This window comes from Octopus sinensis, linkage group LG1 (genome assembly GCF_006345805.1).
Source record: "Octopus sinensis linkage group LG1, ASM634580v1, whole genome shotgun sequence".
NCBI classification, from domain to species: Eukaryota; Metazoa; Mollusca; class Cephalopoda; order Octopoda; family Octopodidae; genus Octopus; species Octopus sinensis.
The window spans coordinates 35092924-35108225 of NC_042997.1; the positions used below are offsets into that span (position 1 = coordinate 35092924).

Genomic DNA, 15302 nt, shown 5'->3' on the forward strand with positions numbered 1-15302 from the left:
TAGTTGTTTATGTTTACTTCTTCCACATTGATCCTGTTGTCACCAGGGTATATGTCGATAACCTTACATATGAACATCGCATCCCACAGGATTTTTCTGGGGTCTTACATGTTGATGTGCCTTGATGCTTGAGGAATCCTTATAATTATTTATTTTCAATTACAACATTCAGACCTTTTATATCTACATCATACTTCTTAATGTTTCCATTCATTCTTAATTTCTCCATTTCAAGTATTGAGACTACACTGTTCAAAGATTTTATATATTCAGAAATTCTACTTTTCCTCTTCCGTCCATCGCTCAGTAGTTCTCAATCCTTTCCACCACTATCCTACAAACAGCCTTGATAAGATTAGTTGTTTCTGTGATGTTCTTTGTTTCAATGTGTTTCTTGACTTTACTCGTCTTTTGATGTAGTCCATTGGTTAGCCTTCTTAAAGTCACATATAAATTCTGTCCCCTCCGTATTTAATAAGTCCAGAATTCTGTCTATTATTAACCGATCTCCATTGTTTGAGTAGTAACTGATCTCAATTCTTTCACAGTTCACGATATCGTATTCTTGCAAGGAATTGTCCATCACTTCTCCTTTACCACTTTCGTTTCTCGCATGCACAGCATCACCCGATAACCTTCTTTTAATAGCTTTTTGCTCCAATTCTGTTAACCATCTATTCTACTACCGGAGAACCCAAGTGGATGCAAATGGCGTGCCTATCAGAGGATACATAAAACGAATGCACAGTGAATGGAAGGCAAGGAAAATGTTTGAAATTACTGAAGAGAGATTATGTAACCAAACAAGTGCAATACTAAAGAATGGATATTTAATAGAATTGAAGGTAGAAACGATTATTATTATTGTTGTTGTTGTTGTTGTTTTTGCTATTGTTGTTACTATATGAATTTGACGTAGAAAGGCGTACTTTTTTTTTCAGTCTTTATAATCTCTTCTTTTAATGTGTGTAATTGAAGGGAAAATATATTTTGCATATCTCCTTCTAAGATCGCTTCTGCAACGTATTGAGTTATTTCTTCTTCAGCAATAGAGAGAGTGCTGAGAAAGAGAGAGAGAGAGAGAGAGAGAGAGAGAAAGAACAAGAGAGAGAGAGAAAGTCAGGAAGAGAGAGTAGGAGAGAAAAAGAGATAGAATGAGAGATAGATAGATAAATAGAGAGAGTGAGAGAAACGGAACGAGAGAGAGAGGGAGACAGAGAGATAGAATGAGAGATAGATAGATAAATAGATAGGCAGATAGATTGATAGAGAGAGAGAGCGGAAGAGAGGGAAAGAAAGAGAGGGGGAAGCGAAAAGTTGATCCTTTTCGAACTTTTTAAACATTAATTTTTGTGTTTACATTGAACCTGAAAAAACATGGCACGAGTCAGAGATAAGCGCAACAGAAAAAAAAAACAACAAACAAAAAAACCCCAAAAATACAAAACAAAAAACAAATCAAATGATTTTGAAAAAAAAAAGTCTATTGAATTTAGAATCGCAGAAATGAAACCCGAAGAAAAAAAAGCCAATTTTAATCACACAGTATAATATAAACGCTTTACACGAATGAAAAAAAATTTTGGCAGAAAATACAAATACAAATTTGTAACGATCTAGCAAAGAACAAGAAAAAAAGTGTCCACGTGGAAAACTTGATTTGTTTGTCCAGCAGCATTTACAAACATAAAGGCGTTTTGCCAAACGAAGGAATGAATAGGAGAATCGAATGAAAAATAGGGAAAGCTTTTCAGCCTTCCTTCTTTGGCTAAAACTATCTCAAAAAGGCGGAGCCCGGGCATGAATAAACTGTCAGAGGAACAAAAAAATAAGGTTGGCGAAACTTTGTGACAAATAAAGTGCTTTAATACATCAATCGCTTACTAAACAGCGGATAAAAAGAAAAGAAAAACAAACAAGCAAAACAAGTGCGTTATCTCTGCTACTCTAAAACTCGTTCCATTAAATGAACAATTGCAAACAACTCTAGCCGAGGTGTGGAGTGAAACTGAGCCTGAAGTGAACAAACTCGAAGCGCTGGTGCGTTACGCATGTGACCAGAAGTAATGCATGGGTTGGCACAAAATAAGCGTTGGAGTAACAGATATTGATTATGACATTGAGTCTTGATATCTCCTCACTTTTCTAGTGCTGCTGACAATCGCTGAAGTTATAAAAAAGTGACATGATCGGATTGTATATATATATATATATATATATATATATATATACCTTTCTTCAAGTTCATCGTTATGCAAGGTCATCAAAATAACGTTTGTGCCTAGACATGGAGCCTCCTTTGTATCCCCACAAGGAGCAATGAGATCAACCTTTACAGATACATGGAGGAAAACCTTCATTGGCAGAAACAAAGCGTATTGGACCATATGCAAACTTTTTTAAACTGAAGATGGAATGAAAATACGAGCCTATACAAGCCGTATTACATTTATGCCGAAATTATTACCATAATATTCGGACCTGAAATGCACCAGAATTACAATCCTGGGATAGAGGCCATTTTCGGAATGCAGTATGGACAGGTAGTTAACGCCGGCAGAAAAGTGTGTAATATGTGAACGTGAGGGGCCATACGGATATAAAAATCATCATGGGACTCAAGATTACAAAAATAAAATTCTGAGTTGTGTCTTTCAGAGGGTGGAGCAGAGCAAAACTTTAATACTGATCTTTCATAACAGAAAGCCTCGTGTGTAGCTCAGTCGCCTCACATTTGGTAGTAAATGCTGTATAAAGGTTTTCTACTCTGAAGATGAGAAGGAAAGAAACAACACCAACAACAAGCATGGAGGTCTGCTGGTTCCGAGTGAGAAGACCTTTATGAAAAAGCGGATGATGAGCTAAAAAAAAACGAATTTTAAAATGTAATTGAAACAATGTGGTGAGGGCTTAGTATGTTGTTAATAGAAAATCGACTCCAACAAACGAGACTTTGCGAGACTTTGAAAAGACCGCAGTTTATAGTTAAGTAACAAGAAATCATTGTGGTGTGCATACTGGATAAAATGGGGATCCCAGATACATAAATAGTTGATAATAGATAACACAAAGAAAAACGAAATAGGAAAAAGAAAATTATCCCAACAATGAAAAGGATGATTCAAGATACTCTGCAGAACAGCAAGAATTCGGATCTTAATGATATACCAAACCAGATGCTTTCTCCGACTTTTTGTTTCCGACCTCAGCTTACGGATAGTTTCGTTTATGTGGGTTTAGGTTCATGTACCTACATTAGTTTCTCCACGCTGACCCTTCATGAAATTTAATGGATGACAGCATGTTTTCTATCATTCCCTTTCTCATGAAGAGAAAAAGGCTATTCCCATCTGCAAAATCCATCGTTCTCACAAATTTACAATAGCGGCAACTAAACAACTTTTTCTTTTTACTATAGTCATCAGACATATGAAGATTTCTCACTCTCTCTTGACAAAGGAAGATTGTAGTTCTATATTCATGAGTGACTCAACGGATTGTCTAAACCAAACCCCCATGTGATAAAAGCGGTTTAATATAAAACCGCAAAACAGCAATGTTTGGACACTGAACAAGTGCGTGGTAGTGTGTTACAATACACATGTATATCTACTGATTTCACTGAAGCGATATCTAGATTTTGTCCTTTACATGCAATGCAACTCTGACCAGAAAAGAAATAGTGAAGATTATTCATAATTTCCGAATATTCTTTGAAAGAGACTATTCAAACACTTCTCGAAATCTCCTAAACTCGCTTCTTTGTTGCTGCCATTTGAAATATCCAAACAACATATTTTCTCTTCAGCAAGTAACGGCTTCTGAGGAATCATTACTACGGCTGGCAGTGCTACATCATTCCTATGGCTCCGCTTTCTGGAAGCAACATCGCTTGTCTAATAAACAACGGAGGATAAGTGAAAATAAGAGTTGCTTCTTGAATTGGAGAACACACAGGAATGTAATAGACACGATCAAACAAAAGATTTCAAAATTCCATGTTCAGCTCGGCTTCAAATAACAACAACAACAACAACAATAATAATTTCTAACAAGGGTACAACTTCAAATAGTTGGAGACAGTGATTAGTCGATGCAATCAACTTCAGTACTTGATTGGGATTATATTTTATGGATGTCCGAGGGATGAAAGGCAGATTTTATCTTAGTTTCTCCTGCTCACAAATCTTTCTTTTTGATATCCTCACAATTCTGCAAGCTTGTTGCATTTAATTGTTTGCTATATAGACACAAGGTCAGACATTTGTGAAGAGAAGTCGATTAAATATACTCCAGTATTTAAATAATACGCTATTTTACTCATATTGTAAAAATGAAGGTTAAATATGACCCCGGCAGAATTTGAAAACTCAGAACTTAAATAATAGGAACATATTATAAGGTAATTTGATTGGCATTCTTACGACAATGTTAACCTATTCCTCTTATTGATGCAAGGGTCATTAAAAAACGACACAGAAAATGGTAAACGTTTACGTAGAAAAAAGGATGAGAAAAAAATCATGAAAAAAGCAATAAAGAAATATCACACTAAGATGACATCCACCCTGTTCATACTTTGGGCCATATTTGCCGACCTTGCAGACAATTTACTGGTGCACATCACTTTTCTATTAACTTTCATCAATCTCTCCGAATGGATGTGAAGAAAACTGATGAAAACTGACCGTTGGGAAAAATGGTTTCCAATGTGTAGATAGTGACGGTATATCCAATACATGGAACTTACTCGAAACAATTTAAGCGCTGAAACAAAACAATCAGTTGTTCATAAAGAATATTTCCTTTTCTTCAGAATAAGCAGTTAACAGCAACGGGCATGTTTTAGTGTTATTCTGTCATCATCAGCAAGATAAAGAATTCACTACATTTATCAATATAATAGTTAAAGATTTGTACATTTATCCTCCATGACTAGACAAAAGGAACAAGTGGTTCAGTTAATGTAGAATATCCCCATAATTATAAACGCACGTGATGTATATTATACAAATCCAGGTATATGTCTTATCGCCCAATCAGATTTTACATCTTATTGAATCGTTGAAAAAAAATATTACAATATGTAACTTACAGTAAAACTTAATCTAAATTCACCCGCTGCATTTTGCGTATACAGTTGCTATTATCGGAACAGCGGAATGAATGTAAAACTTATTTTATTATGAGAATTTCAGTAATGTAACAACAACACTTGCAGAATTTAGAGTAAAACTATTCAAGACGATATTACATTTCTGAGAACTCTTCTTATTTAATCTATGAAAATCGATAAAGCAAGTATCACGAAAAAAAAAAATAAATAAAATAAAAGGAAAAGGAAAAAGAAAAGAAAAACGAACCTGAAATTATTATTAATGCAGCGTAGAATCATTATTTATTCTTGGATAAAAATAAAAAGGATAGAAAACTTTAAAAGTCTAGTGAAAAGTTTGACAGGAGATATCAAGAATTAAGGATATTGTCATCAGGAAATTTTCTTTTCTTTTGTATACTTAGCGCTCTCCTTGATATCATTCAGTTTTTCAACACACGCAGAGCGAAATTTGCGTGGCAGCAATATCATTTCCACTGAGAATGTTAGAGTTGTTTATATGTTTACACTGTTCTTGCTATTGTTGTTGCTGCTACTGCTGTTGTTGTTGGTGCTGATACTGAGGATTGAGAGTATGATGCTGGTGATAATGATGATGATGATGATGAGGATGATGATGACGATGACGATAATGAGGATGGTACTTTTGTTAGATTTCCACCGAAACTATTTTAGTTACATAGAATGTATTCGCTGTGTTCAGATGCAACTTGATTAAATAACTTATTGCATGTTCACTTGACTTTATTGCCAAACTTTATGAACTCGTAGTCAAATAAAGTAACCAAACAACGTAGCAACGAAACAAACGGCTTCGCATCTTGCCTGAAAGCCTGCCATTGAACCAAACTACTATCATAAACATCCATTAATGAATGGAAGAAAAGCGAAAAAAAGAATGCACGGAACGCCAAACACGCCAATGGATTCCATGATGATATTGTGTTAAATATTTCGACAAAGGAGAAAATACTAAACAGAAAAATATACATATGGAAAAACGAGGAGAAAATTCACATACGATCCACAAAATCTGAACTACATTAACTGGAAAACCACAACGCTTTGTATTTTATTTTGCGATATTGACTTAAGTCTGTGGAATCATATTTTTATATTTTGAAGAAGGAGAGCGTTAATGAAGTACCAGAAGCAACGCAAAGGCATCATTATGAACATCGTCATCATAGAACACCTCATTATTCTTCTTATCCTCATTAGCATCATCAATCTCTCTATCATTATTGTGCTTCGTCATATCCATCTTCACCACCGCCGCTGCCTTCATCAGGAACACCACCATTACCGCAGAGATCATCATCATCGTCATCATCATCATCATCATCATCATAATCATCGACGTCGTCGTCGTCGTCATCATTATCATCATCATCATCATCAGCAGCAGCAGAAGCAGCATCATTAAGAGCCACAACAACAGCACCCACCAGCATCTTCATCATTAGCGTTGTTGATATTCATATAAATTTCCATACTTGCAGGGTCAATAAAATAAGCAACAGAAAATAAAGACATTCGGTGACAGAGCGGTGATCAAAACAGCTTTCTGAGTATGGCTACGTCATTGTATGGTCTGAGCTCAAGTCTAGGGAAGTTCAGGCTTGTCTTTTATTTGTTGTCCTAAAAATACAGATACTTGCGTACTAGACGCTTGTTAAGAAATTGCAGCTTATCTTAATATTAAAAATTCATTATTATAATTTATTAGCTGACGAGGTGGAGAAAATGCTTAGAAGCATTTCCTTTCAATTTACTTTCTAATTTCATATGCTGCCCATGTCAATGCATGCTTTGCGACTTTTCGTCCATCTTCATGTTCTGCGTTCAAATGACACCGAAGTTCACAAACATGCGTGTGCGACATGGTGATCTCCTATCGTGATAAACGGTGCATGACCTTGTAGTTGAGAGCCAGTTAGACCATCCTTCTCAAAAGGTTCCTGCATAAGCGTTGTTTGAGGATGATGAAGGAAAGACACGTGATACCTGGCGTGAATTATTCAAACCACAAAGAATTCCTCTCAACACATGGCTATGATGTTTCCCCTCTACTTGTTGTGATCATAGGTTATAAAAATATGTTGACCGGCTTAACATTATCACCTGGCACGTTGGGTGTCTTTATCGGGGTTTATTCTTTCCAAGCAATCTAACCAGCTTTGTGGTTCGAGGATATATTGCTCACTCTATTCCACTACTCTTGGGATCCATGAAATATATCATGGGTACTGTTTCTCTTACTAAAAAAATTTTTTAATTATAACCTTCGAAAGCAAAATATTATTCTCTCCCTGATCTCCCAGTGTGCCTGTGTCTTGCTTATCCATGTGTACACACAAACATACACACACACACTCACATACACAAAAACACACACATTTACGCACACGCGCATATATATACACTCCTTTACTCTTTTACTTGTGTCAGTCATTTGACTGTGGCCATGCTGGAGCACCGTCTTTAGTCGAGCAAATCGAACGCAGGACTTATTCTTTGTAAGCCTAGTAATCATTATATCGGTATCTATGCCGAACCGCTAAGTTACGGGGACGTAAACATACCAGCATCGGTTGTCAAGCGATGTTGGGGGGAAAACACAGACACAAAAGCACACACACATGTATATACACATATACATATATACGACGAGCTTCTTTCAGTTTCCGTCTACCAGATCCACTCACAAGGCTTCGGTAGGCCCGAGGCTATAGTAGAAGACATTTGCCCAAGGTGCCACGCAGTGGGACTGAACTCGGAACCATGTGGCTAGTTATGTAGAAAATCTCTAAAAATCTTTTCAAATGTTCCAGCTTCAAAGCTGTGGTCAAGCTGGGGCACATACACATACAGACACACACACACAAACACACACACACATACGCACAATATAGTACATCATAACTTCTTTAATTTTCAAATAAATGTCTGATAGATTATTTTTCGATGTTATTATATATTTAGTGTTGAGCTCCTTCCTTACTAGTTTCCCATAGTTGGTGTAGTTAAGCCTCTATAAAATAAATTTCCAGTTTTATCTGCTGGGACCAGAATTCCTGGTTTGTTATGCAATGACTTAATAAACACCTTAATTTTCCTCATGACTCCCACTGTTTCCCTTTTCTGCTATTCCAATATTGTAGTTGTTTCTGTTTAAGCTTATTTTGCCACATTAGTAGTAGCATGGAATTCTTTCATTCTCTAGTTCTGATGAAATATTTGCTAAAAATTATAACAGAATACCCGGATTGCTGAAAATTTGTATTTTACAACTGAAGACGGCGCTTACTTTCAAATTGTTGTAATGCTTGTATTGTTCGATAAAATGGAGCCGCCTGAAAGGGCCGTAATGCGCTAATACCTTGATACTTATTCACTTTACATCGTGCAGTGCGGATAACACCGGACTTGCTTGTTGCATCAACTTAAGTACCTTATTCAACTGAATCTTAATTATTTGGTATATAAATAAATATATTTATAAACACACATATTCATACAATCATACATACATAATATATACATATAAGCATATATATATATATAATATATATATAATATATATATATATATATATATACATGTAACATACAAACACATAAACACACACACACATACATATGTGTGTGTATGTTAGTGGTTAGGGTGTTGGACGCACGGTCGTAAACACGTCTCTTCATGTTGTTCCAGTTCGCTCAGCTGTAGAAATGAGTACCACTAGTGGAAGCGGGCCGACCGTAAGATTGTTGTTTCGATCTCTGAAACGGGTGATCCATTATGTTCGTGCAAATAATTTTATTTCACGTTGCACCAATCCACTCAGCTGTAGAAATGAATATTTAGCAAGAAGAGGGAGGGGTTCCGCCAGGCATTTTCGCCCTAGTTATACTGCACGGCTGCAGCGCCCCAGAGACCCCGAAGATGTTGAGGGACTTGTCAATATAATAGAGTGTGTACATTACGTAAGGTATATTGATGGCTATTCCCGTTAAATATTTATTTCTTTATAACCCACAAGGGGCTAAACACAGAGGGGACAAACAAGGACAGACATAGGTATTAAGTCGATTACATCGACCCCAGTGCGTAACTGGTACTTAATTTATCGACCCCGAAAGGATGAAAGGCAAAGTCGATCTCGGCGGAATTTGAACATAACGGCAGACGAAATACCGCTAAGCATTTCGCCCGGCGTGCTAACGTGTCTGCCAGCTCGCCGCCTTATACGTATAATATCTATATTTCCGTTAAATACTGTCACAGTGATGTATGTCGAAAAAACGCACACACGCCAGCACGCACGTGTACGCGTGTGTGCGTATGTAAGCAAAATACAGCAAAACAAAAACGAGGAGTAAGTTCACAATCAGTTTGACGCCCATATGTATGTTTATGTGCGCATGTATAGCAACAACAACAACAACATAGAGAATAAAGCAAAATACTTCAAACGTTTGAAAAACAAATTGGCTGTATGCAACATTCCTAAAAATATTTCAAAAAATTCTGCGTTGGCGTCATTAATTTCTTTTCTTTGTATTTTAATTACTCGATATAACTTGTATACTGTGTCACAGTTTTCTTTGATAATGTAAGCAAATTACTATACTTCCATGAATGTATCTTATAAGGCGTTACAAATTCCAAATCGCCCACATTCTATTTGTAATTAATTTTAATTGCGATTAAAATACACGGGGATTGTCTTTCCTCGTTTGCTTGACAAGATTTAACCATTAAAATAATTACTCTTCCTCACAGCACAATTGTCTCTTTCATTCAGTAACATTACTTGCATCTCTACATTAAGAATCTCAGCACCAACCTAAATATTCCTGCATGTTGTACACATACATACACCGCCCGCACATGTGTGTGTATATGATATCTCAGATTTTGCTCAAAGGTTTGTTTGTAAATTCTTACCAGACATATAGTATCATAGCAATTGTGTTTTCAATTCAACCCCTGTTGTTTCCTCACTCTTTTCAGGTAATTTTCCAGCTCACTCTTTTCAGGTAGTTTTACGATTCGTTTTTAGGGATATATTGTTTTCTGATGGGACTGAAACCTCGATTCGATCAGCTAGCCTTTCCTGTCAAAATTGTCGTTGAAAAAGTTACTCAGTAGTAGTAACCTAAATCTCCCTGCCTGTGAGGACTGATATATTCCAAAGTATGTCATTTTCTGTACCATTTGTCAAATCGTTCGAACATCGTACAAAAGGAATACTGGTATTTGTTCCGTTAAGGCGGCGAGCTGGCAGAAACGTTAGCACGCCGGGCGAAATGCGTAGCCGTATTTCGTCTGCCGTTACGTTCTGAGTTCAAATTCCGCCGAGGTCGACTTTGCCTTTCATCCTTTCGGGGTCGATAAATTAAGTACCAGTTACGCACTGGGGTCGATGTAATCGACTTAATACCTATGCCTGTCCTTGTTTGTCCCCTCTGTGTTTAGCCCCTTGTGGGTAATAAAGAAATAGGTATTTGTTCTGAGCTCAAACATATCTGGTGTCGATAAATTATGGCAACAGTTAGTACTGAATCGAGTAACCCAGTTCCAAAATTTTAAATCATGTGCCTATGATAGAAAGAATTTTTTTGTGATAGGAAGAGAAAAGTTGGTAGATTGGTAGAATCGGTGAAGCGTCGAAAATGTGATGTTGTAAATTTTCAGGCGCTTTCTTAGCTCCGTTCAACGTCAACTTCAACTTTCATCCCAGTGGGGTCGATAAAATAAAAAAAAAAGCCATACAAAAAATGGTTTGTCTGCAATTGTCTCAACCCACCACAAAGTACTTGTCTTCAGTCTAAATATTACCACAATCCTCGTAAATCAGCATTTTAATAACCATCAAGTATTATACGATGAAAAATATTACTACAATCGTTGAGATTGTCAAAATGAGGGATAAACCTATATCAGGTTTTGCAAAGTAACAACAGAAAAGTAACAAACGTGTGAAAGTATATGAATGTTCTTTTCGTTTTGTCTATGGCAATATAGGTTTCTTACTTAAATTAACTTATTCAGTTGTACTTCTCAAACGATAGACATTTCAAAAGTATAAATGTGTTGTTCGAGTGTAAAAAAAAATCTTTTTTATTTTATTCCTTTGTACAGATCAATCATTGATCATTTGAATGAAGTTTCAAGCTCAATTGAAATAACATTGCAAGAGTGACCAAAGATAATTAACTCTAGACATCGATTTCAACGCCTTGCTTTTATAGCAGTATCAGCACATCTCTTAAGTGAATACAAGTAGATCCACTACAGGAAGTAGACGTTAAGACCACTCAGAATAATTGTATGTGTTTCTCTGTTTGCGTCGAAGCTTTTCATTTCAAACATAAAGCTTGATGCTACATAATCATCGAAATGCATGAATGAGAATGTGTGGGTGTGACAGTGTATGTGTGAATAAGTATTTGTTTGTGTATGTGTGCATATGAAGTTGCGTGCCCGTGTGTGTATGAAACGTCGAACAATATCAGACTATATCGATATATCTATTTAGCAATTGCTCTCTTTCTCCACTACTGTGTGTGTGTCTAACTCTCTTACTCCCACACATAGTATTCATGTTATATTATGTATATGTATGCATATGCATGTGCACATTTGTCTGTCTATCTATCTATCTATCTATCTATCTATCTATCTATCTATCTATCTATCTATCTATCTATCTATCTTTCTATCTATCTATCTATCTATACATATATATGTATGTATATATATATATATGTATATACATAAATATATATATATATGCATATACGTGTGTGTTTATGTGTGTCTGAGAGCTGGAGGGAGAGAGAGAGAGAGAGAGAGAGAAAGCGAGGTAGAGAGAGAAAGAGAAAGGGGTACTAAAGACTAAAAAATACCCAACAGAATTTGAATAAGCATTATTGTGGTCCTGAGAAGTTTGAGAGCTTCGTACGGACAACTAGTTTCTTTCCGTACGTACCAAGAATAATCATACACTGAAATGTTCAACTAACAGACGAACATTATATTTAGAGCCGATGAACTCAAGTTTGAAGAATATCGTGTGTGAGAGGTGTGGAAAGAGAAAAAGGATCTTTGAATGTTTGTGTTGATGGAATGTTGACTGTAAAGCTGAAGCAAATTGCATAAAGTAGATGTGTGTCAGATGGCAAACCAATATGGTGTATGCAGAGTAAACTTATAATGAAAAAAAAATCCCAACAAATAATCAATTGTTCGTGTGGTGAATTTGACTGAAACGATGTAATGGAATGAAAAAAGTTAAACTTGGGGTTTTTGGCCCGGAGAGAAAATGTTATATGCTGGTCAAATGTTATATGCAGTGGTCAAAGGACATAAAATGATGACTTGGTTGGGTAATAGCAAGAATAGTAACTGCGGGTGCTGACTAGAAAAATAACTGAATGGAGATTTTTATGTGTTCTAGTTTGATATGGATGGTTTGATTTATCTGCACCCCAGCAAAAGAAAAAAATTCTTCCTTTTGGCTTTTGGAATGGAAAATGAAATTCATTTAGAGAAAAGTGTACAGGAGTGCGATACAAATACGAAGAATCTCAAGCATATATTGGTATATATTTAATCAGCCGAAATGTGCTATGACGATCCGGTTTCTGACTGAAGATTAAAGGCTTCAGACCCGTCTGTTTTCTGTGTTCGTCCCTTTGTGTATTTCACGTTCTTGTTTCTTTATATATAATTTTTATACCTATATATATATATATAGTTGCCAACTAAATATGGCAGTCCTATAAAGGACGGTGTTACTGTTATTTTTATCCCCAGGAAGACATCTCTTTCAGGAAGACATCTCCAACGACACAGTCTGTGTCCGATCAGTATTTGCGAGGTGGGGGGCATCGCTCCTATCTCTAGCCTTACATGATACAGTCTGTGTCCGATCAGTATTTGCGAGGGGGCGGGCATCGCTCCTATCTCTAGCCTTACATGATACATACAGACCCGGGTTTCTGAATATTTACCCGTCTTCAGCGTGTGTTAATCACTGGCTAGTGATGAAGAATTCATTCTATTCGCAAAATGCTATATCTTTATTCTAGCGACACTCTGTCGCTGATCTCGTAAAGTGAGATGAGTTATATTAAATCTGTGAGAGAGAGATAACTACGGAATCGTAAAATATATTTGTCGACTAGATTAAACTTGTTTTTTTTTTTGCTTACTCCTTCGGCCGTTTACTCACACACGCAAGGATTTTGGGGCAGGTTTACTTCGATGCTTTGATCTGTGTACATTAGTGCCTACTTAAAGAAACCCCATTATCGCCTACAGTACACAATTTCTTTAATTACTCTCCGCTCATAGTGTGATAACATGGGGTGAACTTCAAATATGACCGTTGACATGTGGGCGTCAACACTATTAATGCGCCTCTCCCCTTCTTTGATCTGTGTACATTTATGTTTACTTAACCACTCCCTATTATCGCCTACGGTCATGATGCCCCCCTTACTTCAGCCTCTTATTTAGTGTAAATAACAGTTTGTTCAACGACCTTAGTAGTAACTCACTCCCCACCTTCCCATTATCGTCGATAATCATAAAGTGCGAACATGACCTTTGACCTATGCACGTGAACACTGTTGATTGGCCACTATAATGAGCCCGTCCAATTAAGTCTTTCACTGAATTTCACTGTTCACTTGATCCTGCCAGTGTCAAATCGTAATTATTGATGAGCTTTTGTGCATATCTAATACGTGTTTCGGCTTACAGGTTAGGCCTAACATTTGACGTACATTATTGCTTTAACTCAAACATGCTATTGAAATGTATCGTTGTCCACACACAGCTCCTTCATACTGTTGCTGCCAACAATTTTTTAGCTTACATGTCATTAAAAAATAGTGTATTTGGTGTCCTGGTGTCCACGTAGCTAACTGTCCGTGCTTTCACCTTTTTTGAATAATACGTTTAGTAGGTTCACTTTTTATACATCGCGCCAAACGCTAACCACGGCTGGCCTTCATTTAGGCGGCCCATGTCTCTCTCATGGCCAGTTAGGTATCGAATGCTCCAGAGTTGGAGGCAAACAAAATCTATTCGTATTTGCCCCTAATGGCAAAACAAAAAATGTGGTCTACAGTTTCTTTTCCTTTGTCCAACCTAGGTTTGACATCTCTTTTCCCCGAGTTTCAAATTTCACAGCAACAGTTCCGTTGCTTTCGCTGTAAACGAAAAAAGGCCCTTTTCAGGGACAATTTAAATACGATCGTTACACCACATGAGAAGCATTACAGCCCTTTTCAGGGTTTCTTATCAAATTGTTACCGCTGTTAGAACAACAAACATGCCCTTTTTAAGGCTACTTCACCCGTGATTGTTACAGCATCTGAGAACGCATTAAACCATTCTCATGACTTCTTATCAAAGTGTTACTGCTTGGCTTTATCGGTACCCAGTGACCAAGTTTGTTACAATTTGCGACAATTTTGTTACAATTTGGCGTTTGCGTTATTTATGACATAGAAAATTTACTAAGTATCAAAAACATTGTAGTATTTGAATTCTGAGCAACGCTGGGTACTTCTGCTTATATATATTAAACGTTGTTTTCACTGTTTACAGCGAGAAAAGGACTGAATATTCGCATATTTATTCTTAAAAAGTCTAGACAAGTTCAGACGTACAATATGCTCGATGCTGTAGTGTATGTCTTAGGAAAATATGCACGTATTCATTCCTCTTGTCGCTATAGACGCTGCAAAAAAACGATATTTTTTTAATCAGTTGACAGACATAAGCACCGCTGAAAGCATAAACAAAGCCAGCGGCTTCGTCTGGTCTAAGTTTCGGCGACTTCTGGATGAAGAGATATCTTGACGAAAGACCGTTGTTCCACAGTGCCGTGTGATTGTGTGTATGTATCTGTGTGTGTGTGTGTGTATGTCTGTCAGTATGTGCATGTGTGTATGTGTGGATATGTGTGAGTATGTGTGTGAGCATCTGTGCGTTTGTAGATACATATCTACACACATTTATATATATGTATATGTATATATATAGCTATATAATATATCTATATATATATAATATTATATAATTAATAATATATATATATATATATATATATATATATATATATATATTATATATATATATATATATATATACGCACTAGCCATTATAA

At 36.4% G+C, this 15302-nt stretch overlaps 1 protein-coding gene and 1 long non-coding RNA gene across 3 annotated transcripts in view; one reads left to right on the forward strand and one right to left on the reverse strand.

Annotated features, from left to right (window-relative positions):
• Positions 1 to 15302, reverse strand: part of LOC115218923 (neuronal acetylcholine receptor subunit alpha-10) — a 1131344-nt gene that overhangs the window by 390021 nt on the left and 726021 nt on the right. The window lies entirely within an intron of this gene.
• Positions 10573 to 15302, forward strand: part of LOC118761389 — a 14117-nt gene continuing 9387 nt past the window's right edge. The window contains exon 1 of the long non-coding RNA XR_004997343.1: positions 10573 to 10586. This is a non-coding gene — a long non-coding RNA (uncharacterized LOC118761389). The remainder of the gene's footprint in view (positions 10587 to 15302) is intronic.